The sequence below is a fragment of the Cupressus sempervirens genome, chromosome 2 (genome assembly GCF_028749045.1).
Source record: "Cupressus sempervirens isolate cs-2001-9-10 chromosome 2, ASM2874904v1, whole genome shotgun sequence".
Taxonomy (NCBI): domain Eukaryota; kingdom Viridiplantae; phylum Streptophyta; class Pinopsida; order Cupressales; family Cupressaceae; genus Cupressus; species Cupressus sempervirens.
This window is the reverse complement of record NC_143119.1, coordinates 556,928,688-556,950,831: the sequence shown is the minus strand read 5'-3', so window position 1 is coordinate 556,950,831 and position 22,144 is coordinate 556,928,688. Positions and strand designations below refer to the sequence as shown.

At 44.5% G+C, this 22,144-nt stretch overlaps 2 non-coding genes and 3 pseudogenes across 2 annotated transcripts; all 5 read left to right on the top strand.

Annotated features, from left to right (window-relative positions):
* The first annotated feature begins 11,090 nt into the window (after nucleotides 1-11,090).
* LOC149573836 (18S ribosomal RNA) lies at nucleotides 11,091-12,893 on the top strand (annotated as a pseudogene).
* A 651-nt stretch (nucleotides 12,894-13,544) lies between these two features.
* Nucleotides 13,545-14,765, top strand: LOC149573835 (25S ribosomal RNA; annotated as a pseudogene).
* Nucleotides 14,766-16,012: 1,247 nt separating this feature from the next.
* On the top strand, nucleotides 16,013-17,055 carry LOC149573834 (18S ribosomal RNA; annotated as a pseudogene).
* Nucleotides 17,056-17,898: 843 nt separating this feature from the next.
* Nucleotides 17,899-18,052, top strand: LOC149573833 (5.8S ribosomal RNA). Its single transcript, XR_016361289.1, has one exon. It is a non-coding gene; the product is annotated as a 5.8S ribosomal RNA (ribosomal RNA).
* Nucleotides 18,053-18,271: 219 nt separating this feature from the next.
* On the top strand, nucleotides 18,272-21,506 carry LOC149573832 (25S ribosomal RNA). The gene has a single exon (XR_016361079.1). It is a non-coding gene; the product is annotated as a 25S ribosomal RNA (ribosomal RNA).
* The last annotated feature ends 638 nt before the right edge of the window (nucleotides 21,507-22,144 follow it).

Genomic DNA, 22,144 nt, shown 5'->3' with positions numbered 1-22,144 from the left:
AAGTCACCAGAACAAGTACTCTCACCAAGTCCACTCTTTAAGTCTGTTCATCAGGTCACCCCACAAGGTCGGCCTGCTAAGTACTCTCACCAAGTCGACTATTTAAGTTTGTTCATCAGTTCACCCCGCCAAGTACTCTCACCAAGTTGAGTCTTTAAGTCCGCTCATCAAGTCACGCCACCGAGCACTCTCACCAAGTTGACTCTTTAAGTTCATCAAGTCCCCCCACCAAGTAATCTAACCAAGTCAATTCTTCAATTCTGTTCATCAAGTCACCCCACCAAGTACTCTAACCAAGTGAACTCTTTAAGTTTGTTCATCAAGTCACCCCACCAATTACTCTCACCAAGTTAACTCTTTAGGTCTGTTCATCAAGTCACCCTGCCAAGTCAACCCTTTAAGTTTTTTCATCAAGTCACCCCACCAAGTACTCTCACCAAGCTGACTTTTTAAGGCCTTTCATCAAGTCACCCCACCAAGTCGACTCTTTAAGTCTTTTCATCAAGTCACCAGAATAAGTACTCTCACCAACTTGACTCTTTATGTTTGTTCATCAAGTCACCCCACCAGGTCGGCCCACCAAGTACTCCCACCAAGTCGACTCTTTAAATTCATTCATTAGTTCACCCCACCAAGTACTCTCACCAAGTCAACTCTTTAGGTCCATTCATCAAGTCACCCTGCCAGGTTGACACTTTAAGTCCGTTCATCAAGTTGCCCCACCAATTACTTGCACCAAGTTGACTCTTTATGTCCTTTCATCAAGTCACCCCACCAAGTTGAGTCTTTAAGTCTGTTTATCAAGTTAGCAGAACAAGTACTCTCACCAAGTCGACTTTTTAAGTCCATTGATCAAGTCACCCCACCAGGTCAGCCCACCAAGTACTCCCACCAAGTCAGCTCTTTAAGTTCTTTCATCAGTTCACTCCACCAAGTACTCTCACCAAGTTGACTCTTTAAGTCCGCTCATCAACTCGTGCCACCAACTACTCTCACCAAGTTGACTCCTTGAGTCTGTTCATCAAGTCACCCCACCAAGTACTCTAACCAAGTTGATTCTTCAAGTGCGTTCATCAAGTCACCCCACCAAGTACTCTCACCAAGTCGACTCTTTAAGTCTGTTCATCAAGTAACCTAACCAAGTACTCTCACCAAGTCAACTCTTTAGGTTTTTTCATCAAGTCACCCTACCAAGTTGACGCTTTAAGTCTATTCATCAAGTCACCCCACCAAGTACTCTCACCAAGTTGACTCTTTAATTCCTTTCATCATGTCACCCCACCAAGTTAACTCTTTAAGTCCATTCATCAAGTCACAAGAACAAGTACTCTCATCAAGTCAACTCTTTAAGTTTGTGCATCAAGTCACCCCACCAAGTACTCTCACCAAGTCAACTATTTAAGTCCGTTCATCAGTTCCCCCCACCAAGTACTCTCACCAAGTCAACTCTTTTGGTCCGTTCATCAAGTCACGCGACCAAGTACTCTCACCAAGTTGAATCTTTACATCCGTTCAACAAGTCACTAGACCAATTACTCTCACCAAGTTGACTCTTTAAGTCCATTCATCAAGTCACCCCACCAAGTTGGCCCACCAAGTACTCCCACCAAGTCGACTCTTTTAGTTCGTTCATCAGTTGATCCTGCCAAGTACTCTCACCAAGTTGACTCTTAAAGTCCGCTCATCAAGTTGCACCACCAAGTACTCTCACCAAGTTGACTCTTTAAGTTCTTTCATCATGTCACGCCACCAAGTACTCTAACAAAGTCGATTCTTCCAGTGCGTTCATCAAGTCACCCCACCAAGTACTCTCACCAACTCAACTCTTTAAGTCTGTTCATCAAGTCACCCCACCAAGTACTCTGACCAAGTCAATGCTTTAGGTCCGTTCATCAAGTCATGCTGCCAAGTCGACCCTTTAAGTTCATTCATCATGTCACCCCACCAAGTCAACTCTTTAATTTTGTTCATCAAGTCACCTCACCAAGTACTCTCACCAAGTTGAATCTTTAAGTCCGTCCATCAAGTCACCCCATCAGGTACTCTCACCAACTTGACTCTTTAAGTTCATTCATCAAGTCACCCCACCGAGTACTCTCACCAAGTCGACTATTTAATTCTATTCATCAGGTCACCCCACTTGGTCAGCCCACCAAGTACTCTCACCAGGTCGACTCTTTAAGTTTGTTCATCAAATCACCCCACTAGGTTGGCCCAGCAAGTACTCTCACCAAGTCGACTCTTTAAGTCTGTTCATCAAGTCACCTGACTAGGTTGGCCCACAAGTAGTCTCATGAAGTTGATTCTTTAAGTTTGTTCATGAAGTCATCCCACCAGGTCAGCCCACCATGTACTCTCACTAGGTCGACTCTTTAAGTTTGTTCATCAAGTCACCCCACCAAGTACTCTAACAAAGTCCTCTCTTTAAGTCTGTTCATCAAGTCACCGCACAAAGTACTCTCACAAAGTTGACTATTTAAGTCTGTTCATATAGTCACCCCACCATGTCAGCCCACCAAGTCGACTCTTTAAGTTCGTTCATCAAATCACCTCACCAGGTTGGCCCACCAATGACTCTCACCAAGTTGACTCTTTAAGTCTTCTCATCAAGTCACCCCACCAGGTTGGCCCACCAAGTACTCTAACAAAGTCAACTCTCTAAGTTCATTCATCAAGTCACCCTACTAGGTCAGCCCAACAAGTACTCTCACCAAGTTGACTATTTATGTACGTTCATCAAGCCACCTCACCAGTTTGACCCACCAAGTTGACTCTTTAAGTTCGTTCATCAATTAACCTGGCCAAGTCGGCCCACCAAGTACTCTCACCAAGTTGACTCTTTAAGTTCATTCATCAAGTCACCCGGCCAAGTAAGACGACCAAGTACTCTCACCAAGTTGACTCTTTAAGTTCGTTCATCAAGTCACCCCGCAAGGTTGGCCCACCAAGTACTCTCACCAAGTCGAATCTTTAAGTTCGTTCATCAAGTCACCTTGCCACTTCGGCCCACCAAGTACTCTCACCAAGTTGACTCTTTAATTTCGTTCATCAAGTCACCCCGCTAGGTCGGCCCACCAAGTACTCTCGCCAAGTCGACTCTTTAAGTTCATTCATCAAGTCACCCCATCAAATCATCCCACCAAGTCGACTCTTTAAGTTTGTTCATCAAGTCACCCCGCATGGTCAGCCCACAAAGTACTCTCTCCAAGTCGACTCTTTAAGTTCATTCATCAAGTCACCCTTCTAAGTTGGCCCACCAATTTGACTCTTTAAGTTTTTCCATCAAGTCACTCTGCCAAGTTGGCCCACCAAGTCGACTCTTTAAGTTTGTTCATCAAGTCACCCTGCCAGGTCAGCCCACCAAGTACTCTCACCAAGTTGACTCTTTAAGTTTTTTCATCAAGTCACCCCGCACGGTCGGCCACCCAAGTACTCTCACCAAGTTGACGCTTTAAGTTCAATCATCAAGTCACCCTGCTAGGTTGGCCCACCAAGTACTCTCACAAAGTTGACTCTTTAGTTTTTTTCATCAATTCACCCCACCAGGTCAGCCCACCAAGTACTCTCACCAAGTCGACTCTTTAAGTTTGTTCATCAAGTCACCTTGCCAATTTGACCCACCAAGTACTCGCACAAAGTTGACTCTCTAAGTTCTTTCATCAAGTCACCCTGGCAAGTCAGCCCACCAATTGCTCTCACCAAGTCACCCCACCAGTTTGACCCATCAAGTTGACTCTTTAAGTTCATTCATTAAGTCACCTGGCCAAGCTGGCCCACCAAGTACTCTCACCAAGTTGACTCTTTAAGTTAATTCATCAAGTCACCTTGCCACTTCAGCCCACCAAGTGCTCTCACCAAGTGGACTCTTTAAGTTCGTTCATCAAGTCACCTCGCCAGGCTGGCCCACCAAGTACTCTCAGCAAGTTGACTCTTTAAGTTCATTCATCAAATCACCCCACCAGGTCGGCCCACCAAGTACTCTCACCAAGTTGACTCTTTAAGTTCATTCATCAAGTCACCCCACATGGTTAGCCCACAAAGTACTCTCACCAAGTTGACTCTTTAAGTTCATTCATCAAGTCACCCCACTAGGTCGGCCCACCAATTCAACTCTTTAAGTTTGTTTATTAAGTCACTTTGGCAAGTCGGCCCACCAAGTTGACTCTTTAAGTTCGTTCATCAAGTCACCCTGCCAAGTTAGCCCACCAAGTACTCTCACAAAGTTGACTCTTTAAGTTTGTTCATCAAGTCACCCCACTAGGTTGGCCCACCAAGTACTCTCACCAAGTTGACGGTTTAAGCTCGATCATCAAGTCACCCTGCTAGGTCGACCCACCAAGTACTCTCACAAAGTTGACTCTATAGGTTCGTTCATCAATTCACCCCACCAGGTCGGCCCACCATGTACTCTCACCAAGTCGACTCTTTAAGTTCGTTCATCAAGTCACCTTGCCAGTTTGACCCACCAAGTACTCCCACAAAGTTGACTCTCTAAGTTCGTTCATCAAATCACCCTACAAGGTCAGCCCACCAAGTACTCTCACCAAGTCACCCTACCAGTTTGACCCACCAAGTCAACTCTTTAAGTTCATTCATCAAGTACTCTGGCGTTGCTTGGAATAATGGCAATTTGCTGTGGGTGCTTGGTGCTCTAACAATTTTTCATGGTGGACTTATCCTAGCTACATGGGAGCTTTAATACCGAAAGCTCTCAGGAAAAAATGGTGGCCAAGCCATGCTGGCTGACCCAATCTAGACGAGCCATTCTGGCCGACCCAATCTGGCCAAGCCGTTTTCATCAACCTGATCTTGCCGAGCTCCAAAAATAGTGTCGTGGATGGCTGTTTGGTCACATTTTTCATTCAATTGGATTTTTAAGGGATTTTTCCATGCTACCACAAATTTTGAATGTAGAAGGAGCCTCACACTAATAGCTTATATAGGAGAGGTGGTTGCCACGAGCCTCTCCCATGCCCATTTCATGGATTCGACATTGGTGTTTAGGCGGATTGGATTGTTGGATTTTCAAATGGTGTATGCTAATGTTGAATCAATGAAAGGGGCATGAAGCAATCTCTGAGTGCTTTTCCTCAGCTCTCCTTTAGATCATGTTTTCTGATGACTCAATTTTGGAAAAGGTGAGGTAGCAGTTTTTGATCCATGGCGTGTCCTTTTGGTGATTTTAAAACTTGATCTAAACGTGAGCTCTTGTCTAGCACTCCGTTGTTGCTTGATATAATGGGAATTTTCTATGTGTGCTAAGTGCTCTAACAATTTTTCATGGTGTACTTATTGTGGCTACATGGGAGCTTTAATATTGAAAGCTCTTAGTGAAAAATGGTGGCTGAGCCATGCTGGCCGACCCAATCTGGCCTAGCCATTTTTGTCGACCCAATCTTGCCGAGCTCCAAAAACGATGTCATGGATGGATGTTTGGTCACATTTTTCATTGAATTGGATTTTTATGGGATTTTTTTGTGCTATCATAGATTTCAAATGTAGAAGGATCCTCACACTAATAGCTTATATAGGAGAGTTGGTTGTCACGATCCTCTCCCATGCCCCTTTCATTGATTCAACATTGGTGTCTAGGTGGATCGAATTGTTAGATTTTAAAACTATATATGCTGATGTTGAATCAATGAAAGGGGCATGAAGCAATCTCTAAGTGCTTTTCCTCAGCTCTCCTTTAGATCATGTTTTCTAATGACTCAATTTTGGAATAGGTGAGCCAGTGGTTGCCAATCCATGGCGTGTCTTTTTGGTGATTTTAAAACTTGATCTAAATGTGAGCCCTTGTCTAGCACTCCGGTGTTTCTTGGTATAATGGAAATTTTCTATGGGTTCTCAGGGCTCTAGCAATTTTTCATGGTGTACTTATCGGGGCTACATGGGAACTTTAATACCAAAAGATCTCGACAACCCTGCAAGCCACTTTTGTCCCTGTCTTTTCTATTCAACCTATCCCCAACAAGCTATCGAGGAAACTCCAAATGCCAAGCCAGTCTCATCCTCTGTCAATGTTAATCAACCTAAGATTGCAAACCCCATTCGTCTACCATGGACACTCCAAATGTCGATCAGATCTCATCCTCTATCAATGTCAATCAACCTAACATCATAAATCCCATTTAGCTTCCATAGACACTCCAAATGCTGAGCCATTATTACCATGCCATCCTACTCAGACTCCTAGATGATCAAAGCCAACATTGTGTCTGCTCCTCTCAAGTAAATCTCAAAAAAGGCACTGAGGCAAATGGTATTATCGAGTCATCCTACCCGAGCTGAGTTGTTCCACCCAATCTCCAAAAGTTGGCCATTTCACTACCTTGGCTCCATGAATTCACATCTCCTAACCGATGACAATCTTTTGCTCCTCTGCCGACCTCATAAAAAATGGGGTTGTGGATGGCTGTTTGGTCACATTTTTCAACGATTTGGATTTTTAAGGTAGTTGTCAATGTGTTTGTTGATTTCTAATGCAGAGCGAGCCTCACACTAATAGCTTATATAGGAGAGGTGGTTGCCGCAAGCCTCTCCCATGCCCCTCTTATTGATTCAATGCTGGTGTCAAGGTAGATGGATATGTCAAATTTTGAAATGGTGGACGTCGACGTTGAATCAATTAGAGGGGCATGAAGTCCACCCTCAAGGTTCTATTCCTCGACTCTACTTTAGATCATGTTTTCTTGTGACTCAGCTAGCATAATTTTGGGAAAAGGATTGGTAGCAGTTGCCAGCCCTCACCACATCTACTTGGTGATTTTCAAACTTGATCTAAAATGGGAGCCCTCGTCTAGCACCTCCATCTAGTGTTGCTTGGGTATTGCATAAATTTTTTTCTATCGGTGTGAATCCCCCAACGAAAGCCTACCCTTGGACTCTCTCTTAGATCACCTTCTTCAATCACTCGACTGGCACAATTACGGAAGAGACTTGGCAGCGGTTGCCATTCTATAGCGTGTGTGTTCAGTGATTTTGAAGTTGATCTAATGGCGAGCCCTTGTCTAGCCATGAGGTGGGTTCTGGGTGCTCTAGCAATTTTTTGTGTGCCTATCATGGCTACAATGGGAGAGGTGGTTTACACGAGCCTCTCCCATGCCCCCCTCATTGATTCAATGCTAGTGTCAAGGCGGATGGATATGTCAGATTTTGAAATGATGGACATCGACGTTGAATCAATTAGAGGGGCATGAAGCCCACCCTTGAGGTGCTATTCCTTGACTCTCCTTTAGATCATGTTTTCTTGTCACTCAGTTGGTGCAATTTTGGAAAAAGGTTTGGCACTGGTTGCTAGCCCTCACTGCATCTACTTGGTGATTTTAAAACTTGATCTAAAATGGGAGCCCTCGTCTAGCACATCCATCTGGTGTTGCTCGGGTATTGCATAAATTTTTTCTATCATCATGAATCCCCCAATGAATGCCTACCCTTGGACTCTCTCTTAGATCATGTTCTTTGATCACTCAACTGACACAATTACGAAAGAGACTTGGCAGCGGTTGCCATTCTACAGCGTGTCTGTTCAGCAATTTTGAAGTTTATCTAATGGCGAGCCATTGTGTACTCATGAGGTGGGTGCTCAGCACTCTAGCAATTTTTTTTGTGCCTTTCATGACTACAATGGGAGAGGTGGTTGCCACGAGCCTCTCTCGTGCCCCTCTCATTGATTCAATGCCAGTGTCAAGGTGGATAGATATGTCAAATTTTGAAACGGTGGATGCCGACATTGAATCAATTAGAGGGGCATGAAGCTAACCCTCGAGGTGATATTCCTCGACTCTCCTTTAGATCATCTTTTCTTGTCACTCAACTAACACAATTTCAGAAAAAGGTTTGGTAGTGGTTGCCAACCCTCACTATGTCTACTTGGTGATTTTAAAACTTGATCTAAAATGGGAGCCCTTGTCTAGCACCTCTGTCCGGTGTTGCTCGAGTATTGTATAAATTTTTGCTATCGGCACGAATCCCCCAATGAATGCCTACCCTTGGACTGTCTCTTAGATCATCTTCTTCGATCACTCGACTGACGCAATTACAGAAGACACTTGGTAGTGGTTGCCATTCTATAGTGCGTCTATTTAACAATTTCAAAGTTGATCTAATGGCGAGCCCTTGTCTAGCCATGAGGTGGGTGCTCAGTGCTCTAGTAATTTTTTTGTGCCTATCGTGGCTATAATGGGAGCTTTGATAACAAAATCTCTCAGTGACCCTCCCCAATAGAATCAGTGTTGGTGTTTGAGAAAGACACATTATTTGGATTTCAAATATTGGCACCAACATCATTTCTATTGGGAGGGCCATGAAGCCATCCCGATTGCTATGTGAGGGCTCTCTCCCCAAAGTTTTTCTCTTTGCAACAACTTCTTTGGCACAAAATTTATGGAATGGTTTGGCAACAGTTGTCATTCTAATGGTGCTGTTGTGGTGGTTGCCTGGGCAGTGATCTAAAGGGTGAGCCATCATCTAGCAGTTGGGCTACGCATCACGAGTGACAAGGGAGTCTTTGTTATCGGAAGCTCCCCATAGCCATTGGATTAGAACAGCCATTTCTTGTGTGAGCAAGGACGAATGCAGCCTCAGATTCCAAATGAAATCAACGACATTAGATCTATATAAGAGCAGAATGAACCAACAACCCATTTTCTATGTGCGCCTCCCCAAAGTTGCTCTTCTTTCTCACTCCATCGGCACAAATTTGGGAGTTGTTTGACAGTGGTTGTCATTCCAATGTCTCATTGCAATGATTTGTAGAGTGATGCTAAGGTTGGGAGCTCGTGTCTAGGATGTTTGTGCAAGTGAGCAGGGGAGCTTCTCTTATCGAAACCTCTCCATGGCCTTTGAATATAGACCCAGTGCCGATGATATCGATGGATACGAGCCTTGGATTCTAAATTTGTTCATAGCTAACATTATTTTTTGTGAGAGATAGGTATGAAAGCACATCCTAATTGCTACGTGGGAGCTCCCTAAGGTCACCTATGTGCAACTCGATCGGCACAACATTGGGAATGGTTTGATAGCGGCTGTCATTCCAATTTGTCATCAGGATGTCTTGGAAAGTGGTCTTTCAAGGGAAAGATCGTGTCTAGAACTTGGATTGTGAGTCATCACAAGTGAATGGGGAGATCTCTCTGTGAATGATGGCATGGTGATTGCAAGAGAAAATTGACTTAGTCAGAGCATTGGCCTTGGGCCATTGTGATGGCCTTGTAATTTCTCTTTAATTTGTGGTGGTGAGTATATCCCATTCGGTAATTGCAATGGCAGAGCTGGTGGGAAGTACTTGTCACTCTATTTTGTTCAATACCCTATATGTAGGTGTCTGCACACCTTGCAACACACTGCACATTTGGTGTTCGATTCTAAGATGCACTTGTTGTTGAGTGTGTATGGAGTTGTATCTTTTAGCTAAGGGCTTCGTCTCTTGGCACGTTCTATCATTGCATTTTTATCCTGCCCAGATGACAAGAACGAAAGAGATGGTTACACGGGTGCATTGCTCAATGTCCCTAATTTCATCAAGGGTCCAATTTGCACCCTAAGTTTTTGCCGATTGGTAGAGCCTTGGGATTGAGAGGGGGACTGGCGAAAGGTTTTTTTGTTGCATAATTTTTTTGCTAGTGCATTCTTGGTGTATGCTCACCTCTTCACTGTCTCATCCTACAGAAGTGCATGGCACTATCGTGACAACTTTTTTGTTCTAAGCCAGTAGAAGCATAGAGTATTACCCTTAATTTTTGTTTGGATGCAAAAACTCTCCATGCCCTGTCTTGCTTGTGCAATCTGAATAGCTGCAGCTCATGGGTTATGCGGGAGATACTCTTCTTCAGCTTTCTGCTAAAGAGAGCATTCAGTGTTTGCATTGTGTGGACAAAAAGCCAAAGGCATTTCATCTCTCTTTAGATGCAAAATTTTGGGAGGGCTTCTCGAAGTATGGCTATTTGTATAGGGTGCACCAAAAAGCGTGTAGGGGGCATATGCCTAGGAAATGGATGTGTCTAAGTTTCCTTACTCGATCATGTGTGTGGTGTACATCTTTGCATTATGAATCTACTGTGAGCATTTGTGATTCAAGCATTTTGGGGGAACGGGTTTTGTATGAGATGTTCTTCTCAGGCTCCTATGAACTAGAGCACTAGTCTTTGCAATGCTCCAACAAGTGCATACCCAACGTGTTTGTCTAGGGGAAGAAATTGCATGAGTTCTTTTTGCCGAGATGTGGGTTCTCGTAGGTGGTTCCTTTATGGTGCAGCTCTTCGGTATGTGCATGTGCATGAGATTGAAGCTTTTCTGACAATGCCAGTGTGAGTGTTTACCCATAGGAACTTTTTTGTACTTGCACTGGTAGATCACATGTCACGGGGAATGGTTAGTGAGGCTGTGCTAGGAAAGGAGATATTTTCCAGAGGTTAGACATGTCTATGTGTGCAGGTGAGCTCTCAACACTTATAAATGTTCTTAGGGGGTATTATACATGATGCCCTTGAGCGGCCTTATAATTGAGGTGGTCGTGTGCACAATGATGCCCCCACCAATCGCATAACTAGCCATGTTTTTGACTCGCACGACCCTTCACCCTTCAGCACGGTGGTCTCTGTTGGCACTTCGACAACCAGCTCTTCATCATGGGAAAATGTTTGTTGCAATCGAGAAGGATTTTGTCTATCCAGGTGCACCTCAATAGGCATGTAGGAGGCATATGCCTAGGAAATGGATGTCTCTGAGTGGCCTTACAATTGAGGTGGCTATGTGCGTGGTGCATCTCATACAGACTTGAGGCTTCTTTTTGAGTAGTGGCGACAGTGAGTTTGAGGGTAAAGGGTTTCATACGGGATGTTCTTACCAGGTACCTATGAACTAAGGCTCCCTGTTTGGCCCTCTCTGGTCAATGATGGGACACTTTCCTCTTGTGTGAAATCTTTGAGCATCACGAGTCTTGCATGTGCTATGAACATCATTCTTGTTGCTTGTGCGGTGGATTATGTTTGGATGCATGATGGAGCGAATGCAAATTTTGTTTTCCCATCATGGAAGGCATCCCTTGGTTGTAATAGGTCTTGGGGGGTCCCCTCATTGTTAGAAGCTACCTGGTCAATCTTTCCAGTATTCATATGCTTGTCTCAAAGTTTAAGCCATGCATGTCTAAGTATGAACTATTTCAGACTGTGAAACTACAGATGGGTCATTAAATCAGTTATAGTTTCTTTGATAGTACTTTTCTACTCAGATAACCATAGTAATTCTAGAGTTTATATGTGTACCAAATATTGACTTTTGGAAGGGATGCATTTATTAGATAAATGGCCGATGCAGGCTTGCCCGCTATTCTGGTGATTCATGATAACTCGACAGATCGCATGACCTTTGTGCTGGCGACGCTTCATTCAAATTTCTGCCGTATCAACTTTTGATGGTAGGATAGAGGCCTACCATGGTGGTGATGGGTGACAGAGAATTAGGGTTCGATTCCAGAGAGGGAGGCTGAGAAATGGCTACCACATCCAAGGAAGGCAGCAGGTGTGCAAATTACCCAATCCTGACACGGGGAGGTAGTGACAATAAATAAAAATACTGGGCTCATCGAGTCTAGTAATTGGAATGAGTACAATCTAAATCCCTTAACAAGGATCCATTGGAGGGAAATTTTGGTGCCAATAGCCATGGTAATTCTAGCTCCAATAGCATATATTTAAGTTGTTGCAGTTAAAAATCTCGTAGTTGGACATTGGGTCATCACAGTCGGTCTGCCTTCTGGGTGTGCATTGGCCCTCACATCCCTTCTGCCAGTGGTGTGTTCTTGGCCTTAATTGGCTAGGTCATGGTTTTGGCACTGTTACTTTGAAAAAATTAGAGTGCTCAAAGCAAGCCTATGCTTGAATACATTAGCATGGAATAAGGCAATAGGATTCTGATCCTATTCCGTTGGCCTTCGGGACAAGAGTAATGATTAATAGGGACTGTCGAGAGCATTCGTATTTCATTGTCAGAGGTGAAATTCTTGGATTTATGGAAGATGAACCACTATGAAAGCATTTGCAAAGGATGTTTTCATTAATCAAGAATGAAAGTTGGGGGCTCAAAGATGATCAGATACCATCCTAGTCTCAACCATAAAGGATGTCGACTAGGGATTGGTGGATGTTGCTCTAAGGACTCTGCCAGCACCTTCTAAGAAATTAGAGTGTTTGGGTTTTGAGGGGAGTATGGTCGCAAGGCTAAAACTTAAAGGAATTGATGAAAGGGCACAACTAGGAGTGGAGCTTGTGGCTTAATTTGACTCAACATGAGGAAACTTACCAGGTCCAAACATAGTAAGGATTGACAGATTGAGAGCTCTTTCTTGATTCTATGAGTGGTGGCCGTTCTTAGTTGGTGGATTGATTTTTTTGGTTAGTTCGATTAACGAATGAGACCTCAGCCTACTAACTAGCTACATGGAGGCTCCCCTTCGTAGCCAGCTTCTTAGAGGGACTATGGCTTCCTAGGCCATGGAAGTTTGAGGCAATAACAAGTCTATGATGCCCTTAGATGTTCTGGGCCGCACGCGCACTACACTGATGCAACCGATGAGTTTCTCTCCCTGGCCTGAAAGGTTTGGGAAATCTTTCCAAATTGCATTGTAATGGGGATAGACCATTGCAATTATTGATCTTCAACGAGGAATTCCTAGTAAGCACGAGTCATCAGCTTGCATTGACTATGTCCCTGCCCTTTGTACACACCGCCCGTCACTCCAACTGATTGAATGATCCGGTGAAGTGTTTGAATTGTAGTGATGACGGTGGTTCCTATTGGTGACATAAAAAGAAGTTCCTTGAACCTTATCATTTAGAGGAAGGAGAAGTCATAACAAGGTTACCATAGGTGAACTTGCGGTAGGATCATTATCAGTTCGAGACCCTGAATCATGTAGGGGATGGAGCTGGCCTCCTTCTTGCCCCTAAAATCTTGGTGACATGCAAACACTTGGTCCTGTAGTGATGTTCTGGATGGCCAAGCTATGGGTCAAGTGCCGTCGAGGTCGAGGGTCATATCAAATGTCGTGATTAAAAGTGTGGATTCCCCGTAAGGCGAAGAAGAGACTCAGATGCAATCTGGATTAGTTTTAATGCCTTTGAATGATGTCTATGTCAGAGCGAGAGGTCTCTTCTCATTTGTAGTTCAGAGGGGGTCTGAGCCTCATCCCCCATTAAGATTTCATGGTCTTATTGCATGTGCGGTGTTGTGCCAGGGATCTGTCATTTTGATGGCATCAAGTCAGGACTATCGCAACACCCCGTTGCCTTGCCTAGGTGTGTTGACTCATTGCTTGGAGCATTTTGTGTTTAGGACTTTGAAAAGAGGGTTAAAGAGGGCTTGAAATTGCTGGGAGGGAAGTGAGCTATCATGGTGGCAGAAGGATGACCTTCTAGTCACACAAATTCTTCCATCGCGATGGTGGAGGAGCAAAGCGCGTGCCTTTACGGTAGGCTCTCGGGCACCTGTGCGCTCGTGGCACTAGGCAACGGGATTTCAATCTGACCTATCTTGAAACACAAACCAAGGAGTCTAACATGTGTGTGACTTGGCAGGTTGGGAAAACTCGCGAGGCACAAGGAAGCTAACTGGTGAAATCCCCTCTCAGGTGGTGCACCACCGATCAACCCTGATCTTCTGTGAAGTGTTCAAGTGCAAGCACACCTGTTGGGACCTGAAAGATGGTGAACTATGCCTAAGCAGGGTGAAGCTAGAGGAAACTCTAGTGGAGGCCTATAGCGATACTAACGTGCAAATCGTTCATCTGACTTGGGTATACGAAAGACTAATCAAACCGTCTAGTAGCTAGTTTCCTCTGAAGTTTCCCTCAAAATAGTTGGAGCTCACATGTGTGTTTTATTAGGTAAAGCAAGTGATTAGAGGCATCAGGGGTGTAACACCCTCGACCTATTCTCAAACTTTAAATAGGTAAGTCAATGCGGCTACTCTGTTGAGCTGTGCCATGAAATTGCGAGCTCCAAGTGGGCCATTTTTGGTAAGCAGAATTAGCGATGTAGGATGAACCCAAAGCCAAGTTATAGTGCCAAATTGTGTGCTAACCTAGATCCTACAAAAGGGTGTTGGTTGATTAAGATAGCAGGACGATGGTCATGGAAGTTGAAATCCACTAAGGAGTGTGTAACAACTCACCTGTCGAATCAACTAGCCCCGAAAATGGATGGCGTTGAAGCGCACAACCTATACTCAGCCATTGGGGCAAGTGCCAAGCTTCGATGAGTAGGAGGACATGGGGTTTGTTGCAAAACCTTGGGCATGAGCCTAGTTCGACCGGCCCCCAGTGCAGATCTTGGTGGTAGTAGAAAATATTCAAATGAGAAATTTGAAGACTGAAGTGGGGAAAGGTTCCATGTGAACAGCACTTGGACATGGGTTAGTCAATCCTAAGAGATGGGGAAACCCTTTTTCAAGGGTGCACTTTGTGCAAACATTGAAAGGGAATCAGGTTAATTTTCCTGAACTAGGACATGGCGGCGGACAACAATGTTAGGAAATCTGGAGATGTCAGTGGGGGCCCTAGGAAGAGTTATCTTTTCTTTTTAACAGGCCGCCCACCTTGAAATTGATTCAACTGGAGATAGGGTCTAGCGGCTGGAAGAGCACTGCACGTCCCACGGTGTCTAGTGCACCTTTGGTAGCCCTTGAAAATCTATAGAATCGAGTACCATTCACACCTAGTCATACTCATAACTGCATCAAGTCTCCAAGGTGAACAGCCTCTGGTCAATAGAATAATGTAGGTAAGGAAATTTAGTAAAATGGATCTGTAACTTCAGGAAAAGGATTGGCTCTAAGGGCTAGGCCTAGGGGTCTATGCCTTGAACTTGTGGGCTATTGGTGACCTACTCCAGCAGCTCCCACAGTGAGGGCAAGCTGTTGTGTGCCGATCAGGCGATGAATGCAAGATGCCCCCTTTGGAGGGCTTTCCCTAGGCAATGAACAGTCGACTCAGAACTAGTACGGACAAGGGGAATCCAACTATTTAATTAAAACAAAGCATTGCGATGCTCCTTGTGGATGCTGACACAATATGATTTCTACCCAATGCTCTGAATGTCAAAGTGAAGAAATTCAACCAAGTGTAGGTAAACGACAGGAGTAACTATGACTCTTAAGGTAGCCAAATGCCTCATCATCTAATTAGTGACATGCATGAATGGATTAACAAGATTCCCACTGTCCCTATCTACTATCTATCGAAACCATAGCCAAGGGAACGGGCTTGGCAGAATCAGCAAGGAAAGAAGATCCTGTTGAGCTTGACTCTAGTCTGACTTTGTGAAATGACTTGAGAGGTGTAGAATAAGTGGGAGCTTTTGGGCACAAGTGAAATACCACTACTTTTAATGTTATTTTACTTATTTTGTGAGGCAGAGATGGGGCAATGCCCCTATTTTATGCCTTAAGGTGGGTCTAGGCACGCTGATCCGAGTGAAAGACATTGTCAACTGGGGAGTTTGGCTAGCGTGACACATCTATTAAAAGATAACGTAGGTATCCTAAGATGAGCTCAGCAAGAACGTTTGTTGCGATCGAGAAGGATTTTGTTTGTGCGGGTGCACCTCAACAGGCGTGTAGGAGGCATATGCCTGGGAAATGGATGTCTCTGAGTGGCCTTACAATTGAGGTGGCTACGTGCGCGGTGCATCTCATACAGACTCGAGGCTTCTTTTCGAGTAGTGGTGGCAGCAAGTTCGAGGGTAAAGGGTTCCGTACGGGATGTTCTTCCCAGGTGCCTATGAACCGAGGCTCCCTGTTTGGCCCTCTTCGGTCGACGATGGGACACTTTCCTCTTGTGCAAAATATTTGAGCGTTGTGAGTCTTGCATGTGCTGTGAATGTCATTCTTGTTGCTTGTGCGGCGGATTATGTTTGGATGCATGACGGAGCGAATGCAAATTTTGGTTTCCCATCGCGGCGGGCATCCCTTGGCTGTAGTAGGTCTTGGGGGTCCCCTTGTTGTTAGAGGCTACTTGGTCGATCCTGCCAGTAGTCATATGCTTGTCTCAAAGATTAAGCCATGCATGTCTAAGTATGAACTATTTCAGACTGTGAAACTGCAGATGGCTCATTAAATTAGTTATAGTTTCTTTGATGGTACTTTGCTACTCGGATAACCATAGTAATTCTAGAGCTAATACATGCACCAAAACTTGACTCTTGGAAGGGATGCATTTATTAGATAAAAGGCCAATGTGGGCTCACCCGCTATTCCAGTGATTCATGATAACTTGACAAATCACACAGCCTTTGTGCTAGCGACGCTTCATTCAAATTTCTACCCTATCAACTTTTGATGGTAGGATAGAGGCCTACCATGGTGGTGATGGGTGATGGAGAATTAGGGTTCAATTCCAGAGAGGGAGCCTAAGAAACCACTAGCACATCCAAGGAAGGCAGCAAGTGTGAAAATTACCCAATCCTGACATGGGGAGGTAGCGACAATAAATAACAATATTGTGCTCATCCAGTCTGGTAATTGCAATGAGTACAATCCAAATCCCTTAAAAAGGATCCATTGGAGGGCAAGTCTGGTTCCAGTAGCCACAGTATTTCTAGCTCCAATAGTGTATATTTAAGTTGTTGCAGTTAAAAAGCTCATAGTTGGACCTTGGGTCATCATGGTTGGTCCACCTTCGTGGTTCCAGCACTATTACTTTGAAAAAATTAGAGTGCTCAAAGCAAGCCTATACTCTGAATACATTAACATGGAATAACGTGATAGGATTCTGGTCCTATTTTGTTGGCCTTCAAGACCAGAGTAATGATTAATAGGGACTGTCAGGGGCATTCATATTTCATTGTCAAAGGTGAAATTCTTGGATTTATGGAAGACGAACCACTGCGAAAGCATTTGCCAAGGATGTTTTCATTAATCAAGAATGAAAGTTGGGGGCTCAAAGATGATCAGTTACCATCCTAGTCTCAACCATAAATGATGCCGACCAGGGATTGGCAGATGTTTCTCTAAGGACTCTGCCAGCACCTTCTGAGAAATCAGAGTGTTTGGGTTCTGGGGGGAGTATGGTCGCAAGGCTAAAACTAAAAGGAATTGATGGAAGGGCACCACCAGGAGTGGAGCCTATGGCTTAATTTGACTCAACATGGGGAAACTTACTAGGTCCAGACATAGTAAGGATTGGTAGATTGAGAGCTCTTTCTTGATTCTATGGGTGGTGTTGCATGGTTGTTCTTAGTTGGTGGAGCGATTTGTCTGGTTAATTTCATTAACAAACAAGACCTTAGCCTGCTAACTAGCTATGCAAAGGTTCCCCTTCATGGCCAGCTTCTTAGAGGGACTATGGCCTCCTAGACCATGGAAGTTTGAGGTAATAACAGGCCTGTGATGCCCTTAGATGTTCTAGGTTAGGATCGGTGCCTTTGAATGATGTCTACGTCATAGAGAGAGGTCTCTACTCGGTTGTAGTTCAAAGGGCGTTAGGGCCTCATCCCTCATTGAGATTTCATGGTTCTATCGCGTGTGTGATTCTATGCTAGGGATCCATCATTTTGAAGGTGGTAAGTCAGGACTGCCGCAACCCCCCGTTGCCTTGCCCAGGTGTGTTGACTTGTCGCTTGGAGCATTCTATGTTTAGGATGGGTGCACTCACATGATTTGTGTGGTAGGGGCCGCTTCTATTGACATGGTTCTCCCATGCATTGACTCCCACCTTTGTGAGGTGATGGGGCAGGGACACACCATAGCATTCCTCGTCACACCGATTGGGTGCTTGGGGTTCAGGATGTGCCAACAACCAACACACGGGTGCATCGTGCACCTTAGAAATACAAAGAATGAAGCATGTTCTAGTGCCTTGCATGCTTGGGTCACTGAAAGACAAAAACATAACAAAATCATGACTCTCGACAATGGATATCTCAGCTCTTGCCATGATGAAGAATGTAGAAAAATATGATACTTATTGTGAATTGCATAATCCCATGAATCATCAAGTCTTTGAATGCAAGTTGCGCCCAAGGCGTCGGCCAAGGGCATGACTGCTTGGGTGTCACACTACAAAATTGCCCTCCCCAATGAGGAGCAAAGATGGCCATCCATGTTTACAAGTGGCATGGTTGACTAAAATGAGCACAAGGTTCGTCGATCCGTCGCGACGAGCGGTGGCTCGCAAAGGCTGACATTGGTTTGCACTGATCGAACGATTCCTCACGAGGAACTTTATTCTGGGTTCAGTAGCCCATCGCATTGCGGACATGCTGCATCTCTATCATGTCCCCAAGTCAAGTGTGAATACCTGTTGAGTTTAAAAACATTAATAAGTGGAGGAAAAGAAACTTACCAGGATTCCCCTAGTAACAACGAGTGAACCGAGATGAGCCTAGCATTAAAATCAATGGATGCGCCTGTCAAATTATAGTCTGTAGAAGTATCCTCAGCGACAAACTAGGCCCAAGTCCCCTAGAAGGGGGCACTAGAGAGGGTGAGAGCCCTGTTGGGCTTAGACCCTGTCGCACCATGAGGCGCTATCGACGAGTCAGGTTGTTTGGGAATATAGCCCTAATTAGGTGGTAAATTCCATCCAAGGCTAAATACGAGTGAGAGACCGATAGCGAACAAGTATCATGAGGGAAAGATGAAAAGGGCTTTGAAAATAGAGTTAAAGAGTGCTTGAAATTGTTGAGAGGGAAGCAAATGGAGGCCGACGATGTGCCTCGGTCGGATGCAAAATAGTGTGAGTTGGTCTGCCACTTGCTTTGGGGGATGTGCTAGTGTGGCTGTCATGGTGGCACAAGCATGACCTTCTGGTCACACAAATACTTCTTTCATAGTGGTCGAGGAGCCAAGCATGCGCCTTTATGGTAGGCTCTCAGGCACCTGTGCGCTCGTCATGTTGGCCAGCGAGCTTTCTATTTGACCCATCTTGAAACACAGACCAAGGAGTCTAACATGTGTGTGACTTGGTGGGTTGGGAAAACTTGCGAGACACAAGGAAGCTTACTGGCAAGATCCCCTCTCGAGGGGTGCACCACCGACTGACCATAATCATCTATGAAGGGTTTGAGTTTGAGCACACCTATTGGGACCCAAAAGATGGTGAAATATACCTGAGCAAGGTGAAGCTAGAGGAAACTCTGGTGGAGGCCCGTAGTGATACTGACGTGCAAATCATTAATCTGACTTGGGTACAAGGGTGAAACACTAATCGAACCATCTACTAGCTAGTTTCCTCTGAAGTTTCTGTCAAGATAGCTGGAGCTCACGTGCGAGTTTTATCAGGTAAAGAAAATGATTAGAGGCATCGGGGGCATAACACCCTTGACCTATTCTCAAACTTTAAATAGGTAAGTCAGCACAACTGCTCTATTGAGCCGTGCCACAAAATCACGAGCTCCAAGTGGGCCATTTTTGGTAAGCAAAACTGGCAATGCGGGATGAACTGAAAGCCAAGTTACGGTGCCAAATTATGCACTAACCTAGATCCGACAAAGGGTGTTGGTTGATTAAGATAGTAGGATGATGCTCATGGAAGTTGAAATCTGCTAAGGAGTGTGTAAAAACTCACCTGTCAGATCAAATAGCCCTGAAAATGGATGGTGCTAAAGCGCGCAACCTATACTTGGCCGTTAGGGCAAGTGCCAGGCTCCGATGAGTAGGAGGACATGGGGGCTGTTGCAAAACCTTGGGTGTGAGCCTAGGAGGACTGACCCCTGGTGTAGATCTTGGTGGTAGTAGAAAATATTCAAATGAAAACTTTGAAGACTGAAGTGGGGAAAGGTTCCATGTGAACAACACTTGGACATGGGTTAGTTGATCCTAAGAGATGGGGAAACCCTATTTCGAGTTCACACTTTGCATGATCATTGAAAGGGAATTGGGTTAATATTCCTAAAGTGAGACGTGGTGGTAGACGACAATGTTAAGAAATTTGGAGACATCGGTGGGGGCCCCGAGAAGAGTTATCTTTTCTTTTTAACAGCCTGCCCACCCTAAAATTAGTTCAACTAAAGATAGGGTCCAGTAGCTGGAAGAGCACCACACATCCTGCAGTGTCTGGTGCACTTTAAGTGGCCCTATAAAATCTAGAGGACCGAGTACCGTTCATGCCCGATCATACTCATAACCACATCAGGTCTCCAAGGTGAACAACCTTTGGTCAATAGAACAATGTAGGTAAGGGAAGTTGACAAAATGGATTCATAACTTTGGGAAAAGGATTGGCTCTGAGGGTTGGGCCTAGGGATCTGCACCCCAAACTCATGGGCTATTGGCAGCCTTCTTGAGCTGCTCCCGCAGCAATGGTGGGCCGTCGCATGCTGATCAGGCGATGGACATAGGATGCCCCCTTTATAGGGCTTTCCCTAGGTAGTGAATAGTCGACTTAGAACTAGTAAAGACAAGAGGAATCTGAGTACTTAATTAAAAAAAAGCATTGCAATGGTCCTTGCAGATGCTGATGCAATGTGATTTCTGCCCAGTGCTCTAAATGTCAAAGTGAAGAAATTCAACCAAGCGTGGGTAAACAATAGGAGTAACTATGACTCTCTTAAGGTAGCCAAATGCCTTGTCATCTAATTAGTGATGTTCATGAATAGATTAACAAGATTCCCACTATCCTTATCTACTATCTAGCAAAACCATAGCCAAGGGAACAGGCTTGGCGGAATCAGAGGGGAAAGAAGACCCTATTCAGCTTGACTCGAGTTCGACTTTATGAAATAACTTTAGAGGTGTAGAATATGTGGGAGCTTTCAGGCGCAAGTGAAATACCACTACTTTTAATGTTATTTTACTTATTTTGTGAGGCAAAGATGGGGCAATGTCTCTGTTTTTTGCCTTAAGGTGCATCTAGGTGCGTTGATTTGGGTGGAAGACATTGTCAGGTGGGGAGTTTGGCTGGGGTGGCACATCTATTAAAAGATAATACAGGTGTCCTAAGATGAGCTCAAAAAGAACAAAAATATCATGTAGAACAAAAGGGTAAAAGCTCATTTGATTTTGATTTTTAGTACGAATACAAACTGTGAAAGCGTGGCCTATCGATCCTTTAGACTTTTGAAAATTGAAGCTAGAGGTATCAAAAAAGTTACCATAGGGATTCACCAAGTGTTGGATTGTTCACCCACCAATAGGGAACATGAGCTAGGTTTAGACCATCATGAGACAAGTTAGTTTTACCCTACTGATGATCCACGTCATGATAGTAATTCAACTTAGTACGAGAGAAACTGTTGATTCACACATTTGGTCATCGCGCTTGGTTGAAAAGCCAGTGGTGTGAAGCTACCATGTGTTAGATTATGACTGAATGCCTCTAAGTCAAAATCCCTGCTAGATGCGATGCATATCTCTCTCCAGCTGCATCGTGACCTTGGATATTAATTTCAAGCAGTTAGCGAGAAGAATCTTTTGCAGATGACTTAAATAAGCAATGGGGAATTGTAAGTGGCAGAGTGGCCTTACTGCCATGATCCACTGAGGTTCAGCCCTCTTTTGCCTCAATTCATAAAACCCTTTTCAATTCTAAAGTGGGTGGGGTCTGTAATTTGTGTGAGTGTGAGAAAATCTTCCAAGTGCCAAATTCCAGATGGGTGGGGTTTGCAAATTTTTTCGCAAGGGCTTAAAAATCTCTCAGGTGCCAAATTCCAGGTGGGTGGGGTTTTGTAAAAATTTTTGCGAGGGCAAAAAAATCTCCAAATTGCCAAATTTTTGGCAGGTGGGGTTTGTAATTTATACTAGGATGGAAAAATCTCCCAAGTACCAAATTTTGAGGGGGTGGGGTTTTGTGAAAATTTCCACGAGGGCAAAAAAATCTCTCAAGTGCCAAATTCTCGGCAGGTGGGGTTTTGTAAAAATTTCTGTGAGGGCAAAAAAACTCCCAAGTACCAAATTCCAAGTGGGTGGGGTTTTTAATTTGCACGAGGGTGGGAAAATCTTCTAGGTGCCAAATTTCGAGCGGGTGGGGTTTGCAATTTTCATGAGGGCAAAAAAATCTCCCAGGTGCCAAATTCCCGATGGGTGGTGTTTGTAATTTCTGCCAGGGCGGAGAAATATCCCAAGTGCCACATTCTAGGTAGGTGGGGTTTTGTAAAAATTTTTGCAAGGGCAAAAAAATCTCCCAAGTGCCAAATTTCGGGTGGGTGGG